We start from the raw sequence: 6,214 nt of genomic DNA on the forward strand, positions 1-6,214 counted from the left end.
CGCATCGTCGCGCTGTGAACCGGAGCTGAATATGAACCGTCAAGAAGTGTCCGGCGTTCCTTCAGTCAGACTGAAACAATGTCTCAACGTTCCATCCCAAAGTGTTTGCGTTTTTTTCTTTGCCTTGTAGCTTGTTTGGGGCTTAGCATTGTCAAGGTCAAACCGCCACATATGCGCAATTTGGTCTCTGATCACGTCTCTGGTCACTTTTTTTGTCTACACTTCCTATTCGTAAAAGTCTTCACTTGAAATGTAACTCGATATATTTTAGTTTAAAACATTTTTTGCCTTATATATATATTTTAGATTTTTTTTAATATATATATATAAGCCTTAAATCACCAGAGGAGATATCATAAAGGCTACAGGTTTCATTCTCTAAAAACTCCCAAATGGGGTTAAGTATGAACAGGTAAAGGGGTTTCTTTGTCGTGCACAAATCGTTACGTAACGCAGCCCTTCCCGGGGTCTGGGTGGACGTGACTGTGAGGCGACCACAATGTGATTGCATTTGTACACCAGAGGACTGGTTCAAGACGTCAATGACGGTAGCGTTGTGATCGAACATCCCCCTTTCATCACGAGGACTGCACCGTTGAGCCCCAGGTTGATCAAAGTGTACCGGCATGCCTTTCCCTGGTCCACTGTTCCTCCTCCTCCATCTGTGTTCCTGGATGAGGTCATGCAGCTTGTGTGTGTGTGTGTGTGTGTGTGTTTGTGTATATGTGTGTGTGTGTGTGTGTTTGTGTTAATTTGCATACGTCTCAGTGTTTGTGTGCATCAGAGTGTGTGTCTGTGTGTGTGGATGCATGTTCACCCGAGTGCATGTCCGAGTGTGATTGTGGAACGGCATGCACAGGTGTGCGTGTCCGCGTGTGTGTGTGTGTGTATGCGTCTCTGCGTCTCTGCAAAAGTGTGCCTTGCATGCACTGCGCTCTAGGGAAGCCACCCTGAATAATTCAAGGTGAGGACTCTCCCTCACGCACACACAGGGAAATCTCCCCTGACTGCCAAGAACTAGGACAGGGAGCTCTTAAAAAGCACACACACTACACAGTCCAAACTAAGCCAAACCCCCCCCCCCCCCCCACACTGTCTGCTATTTCCTGCTGACTGCCATCCAAAGTCCAGCCGATGACTTCCGACGGCCCCACTTTGTAACCCAAACACAGCGAGTGTTTGGGTTACAAAGTGGGGCCGTCGGAAGAGGGAGAAGGAAGGAGGAACAGCAGGAAGTGTGATGGCTAAACAGAGCTTCGTCACATCATCATCATCATCATCATCATCACCATCATCACCATCATCATCACCATCATCATCATCCTCATCACCATTACCCAGGACAGGGTCACACTGAGGATAACATGACGGGGCTAGCCCTCTGTGTGAGAGTGTGTGTATTTCTGTGGTGTGTGAGAGTGTGTGTGTGTGTGTGTGTGTGTGTGTGTGTGTGTGTGTGTGTGTGTGTCTTTAGGTGCACTGGTCTGTGTGTGCAATGTCTGTAAGTATGTGTTTGTCTCTCTGTGTGAGTCAAGTCGGTGAATTTATCTCCTTGGGTGTTTGTGTGTCTGGGTTTTTGTGTGCTTCGATCCATCCATCAGTCTATCTCCTTATGTTTGTTTGTTTGTGTGTGTGTGTGTCTGTGTGTTTTTTTTTCTGTGCCCTTTGTCAAACAATCCAGTCTATCTCCTTCTGTTTGTCTGTCTGTGTCTGTGTGTCTGTCTGCCCTTTGCCAATCCATCCGTCAGGTTATCTTCTTGTGTTTGTTTGTCTGTCGGTGTGTGTATGTTTGTGTGTGTGTTTGTGTGTGTGGGTGTGTTCTTTGTCCATCCATCCGTCAGTCTAACTGTGTCTGTGTGCGTGCGTATGCTTGTGTGTGTGCGTGTGTGTGTGTGTGCATGTGTGCGTGTGGGTGTGCGCGTCATTGTGAGCGTGCGCTGTGGCCGTGGCCGTACCCCAGGTAAGTGTGAGCAGCCCGGCGATGTCTCGGTGGATGGGTGCCGGCTGATTGTGTGAGTTCTGGGGTGCGGCGGTGCGGCCCAGTCGGCACTGGCAGGGGGAGCATGTACCGTAACGGATGGGGAGAGAAGGAGGGAGGTGGGTGGGAAGCAGGCGTGCTTCCATCCCTAAAGGTGACTCATAGACTTTAATCTCAGAGAAACAGAGGAGGATCAAAGTTGCCGGTGCTCTTGCGACAAAGCGTGACAACGTCCCTGCCTCCTGCTGCCTTCCTGTTTCCTCTCTCCTCCATGCCTTCTCTCTCTCTCTCTCTCTCTCATGGTGTCACTCTCTCTCCCTTCCCCCATGCTCTCTTTCTCACTCACTCACTCACTCACTCAGCCAGCCCCCCACCCTCTCCTTTTTCTTTCTCCCTACCTTCCTCTCCCCTCCCTTTCTCTCCACTCTCTCACGTGACTCCCCCCTTTCCCCCTCACCCCACCCCCCGTCTCTCACTCACTCACTCTCTCACTCACTCACTCACTCACTCACTCACTCACTCACCCCACCCCCCGTCTCTCTCTCTCTCTCTCACTCACTCACTCACTCACTCACTCACCCCACTCACTCACTCACTCACTCACTCACTCACTCACTCACTCACTCACCCCACCCCCCGTCTCTCTCTCTCTCACTCACTCACTCACTCACTCACTCACTCACCCCACTCACTCACTCACTTACCCCACTCACTCACTCACTCACTCACTCACTCACTCACTCACTCACCCCACTCACTCCCTCACTCACTCACACACACTCATTCACTCCCTCACTCTCTCTCTCTCCAAGTCAGGCATGCAGGAGAGTATGAGAGTGAAGTGTAGGTTAAGGGAGCGTCCGAACTAAAGCCAAAGGAAGCGTGTATTGAGCCGGCTGCCACGTATCATTGTCAGCGTTGTCTTTTCCTACTTCCTGTGGATTAGGAGGACGCCGTATGGGCCTTTGGCGCAGTTATTGCTATCCACTCATTGGCCTGATTAGCATATACATTATACTGCAAGGGAGAGAGAATACACCAAAGACCGTTCGTTAAGTGTTAACAAAGAATGACAAACACTTTTTCATAAATGTGTTTGAAGGCACAACTATTAATGTCAGAATTTCTAAATGGTATTCACCTTACCCAAAGACCAGATTCTACTCCTTGGGAAAGGTGAATACCTTTCAGAAAGTCTGAAATTACGTGACTACATTTACTGATTCTAGTCCCTAGATATGTTAAAGTTATATACTAATATCTTGTTCTACAATATATGCATTGCAAAAGAAAATGTTTAACTAAGTGCCTATCAACACTCGTATAAAGGGACTATCATTTCACTCCAAACAAGTACTGTATTCTATTGACTTCTTTGCTATATAACACTACAAGTCTATCAACAGTGTCCTTTCAGTTTGTTTTAGGGCTAGAGTGGAACGTGTCTAGGGAGGGAAATGTAGGGGGTGCAACCGGGAGATAAACTAGCAGCCCTCCAGTTCGTATGGTGGTGAAAACCCAGACTGTAGGGTTTATTATAGGAACCTTTGAAAGAGACATCACTTACAGGAGTCGCAGCAAATGAACGAGGGTTAGTAGGTGGAGACAGTTTAAGACACAGAGGGGGATAAAGAATAAGACACAGTGACGGAGAGAGAGGGAGATAGAGAGAGAGAGAGAGAGAGAGAGAGGGAGAGCGTGGAATGAGACAGAGAGAGAGAGAATGCGGTGGGAGCGAGAGAGAGAAAGTGGAGAGAGAGAGAGAGAGATAGAAAGTGGAGAGAGAGGGAGAGCGTGGAATGAGACAGAGAGAGAGAATGCGGTGGGAGCGAGAGAGAGAAAGTGGAGAGAGAGAGAGAGCGATAGAAAGTGGAGAGAGAGATAGAAAGTGGAGAGAGAAAGTGGAGCGAGAGAGAGAGCGAGAGAGACAGCCAGAGAGAGAGAGAGAGAGACAGAGAGAGTGAGAGCATTGAGACTGTAAAAAGGAGGTAGACGGGCTCTAAATCATGGCCTATTACAAGTGTCAGTTGAGGTTAAGTCAAGCCTCCGACGGGGCCCTCACGGGGCCCACACGTCTCTAGAAACAGATCCAGCTCATCCTCCCCGACAGCTGATTGACTGACGAGCGCACTAACCAACGAGGGTCTGCGGGTTTGCCGGCCCCCAGGGAGCCAGCCCTGGAGAACAGTAAACAACATTACTTTCCCTCTTTTCCGCCAAAGTCACAGCAGGGGACCCGACTAGCCGCAGGGTTTGCCTTTGTCACGTTATGACAATAAAACACATTTCGGATTTATTACGACCAATCCTAATAGCCGCAGCGATTCGTGTTCACAAGCGAACTAATCTAAAAAGCCGCATTAATTCCCGTCTGTTTACGTGCGCCCGTATGTTTACGTGCGATTCGCGTCTCGCTGTAATACCGGGCTGAGGCATTATGGGAGGATGGTTTGAGCTGAGCGACTGCAGGAGTGTACTCTCGGAAAGCCCAACCCCAGCACCCCTCTGATCGCCGGGCTCTGCTTGTGCTGATAGCAGGAGTGGGTTACGCTTCCTCCAAACAGGCTGATAGGCTTCCCTCTGCAAGCACATTAGGAGCGGCCCCGCTGTGTAGGATAACATCAAACCCCCCACAACGACGTGACAAGCTCACTCTAGCCAACTTGGGGCAAACGCACAATCACAAACAGGCATTCACACAAACAGACACACACCCTGCTGTGTAGGGTAACAACACACACAGAACTACACTACACACAGGCACACAAGTACATGTGCACACACGTGCACACACAACCTGGTGTGTAGGATGTCATCAGCACACACAAAACACTACCAACTTACAGTTTCCTACTCTGCACGCATACACATGAGCACAAACACACATGCAACTATGCAAACATACACTCATAATCACAAACTTACACGCACAGACAAAGACACACAATCAGAAACTTACACGCACACACACACACACACACACACACACACACACACACACACACACACACACACACACACACACACACACACACACACACAATCAAATACTAACATAGATTGCAAGGCAGACACCCCCCCCCCCCCCCCCCCCCCCCCCCCCACACACACACACACATACAATCTCAGTCGTACACATGCACCCACACAAGCACACACAGACAGACTCACAGGCCGACTATCGGGGAAACGCTACATCAAACAGCGTGTTTATTTGACCACTGTGTTGACTATTCTGTGTTAAGGCGCTGCCAACCCACTCCAGGTTTCGGATTGCCGGCAGAGTGCTAAGGTCAGAGTGCTAAGTGTGCTAAGGTACCGCCGCAATGACTGACAACTCGCGTAGCTTTGAAACACACTGGACACCACTCCTCTGTAGTACAGCGTCCGTCACAGGGCTCTCTCAACCGCTATCGATATATAAATGATTCTTTTAAAAGCGACTTGTAATAGCGTGTAATAGTCCCAGTAAGTATGCGCGCGGCCCCTTCGGCGCACACTTAATCCGAATGTTATATTCTGTGGGTAATTTGCATTTCCTCCGGGGCCCGCGGCGCTGACAGACCAGTCCTGTTTTATAATGAGTAGCGGGCTCCCAATGAATGCTGTAACAGAGGTTGATGTATCCTGTGCAGTGATATTAGGCAGCAATATACTCCGCAGGGAGCCATCGATTCCAAACACTGGCTGTAGCGTATGGTGGAAATCGTCGCGTGCCAAATCTATAGTCATTAGACTTTCATAGACACAATTAGTACATGTCGTATAGACACGTACTTCAGAAATACCGTGGACATTCTGTATGGCTCTGATTGTTTGCAATATAAAAGGATTAATAGCGATGGTTAAATGTTAAGCACAACAGTAAGCACAATTGCTGCAGTGGGAGTTGAACTTGTGGCATTTGGCCAATGCAAAAATGAGTGATGGGGTGTCGAACCGATGTGAAAACTCGCTGCATGACTCAACAAGAGTCAGGCAGCGAGCTACAACGAGAAGAGTCTCCTTGCCAGCATATCTCTTTGGAATAAATTGGTATGTAATGTTATATATTTTTTTCTAATAATAAGTTATCCAAAACGAGATCATAGCACAAGAATTTATTTTTCACAAGAATATTAACATGCTAATAAAATTCCCCCATGTCCCAAAAGCTTATCTCGAGAAGCCTGCTTGTGCATATTCAGTTCTCGATAAATCTTTTTCTTTTTTAATCCATCTCTTCTCTGGCAGTAC

Source organism: Pollachius pollachius, assembly GCF_949987615.1.
Source record: "Pollachius pollachius genome assembly, chromosome: 2".
NCBI classification, from domain to species: domain Eukaryota; kingdom Metazoa; phylum Chordata; class Actinopteri; order Gadiformes; family Gadidae; genus Pollachius; species Pollachius pollachius.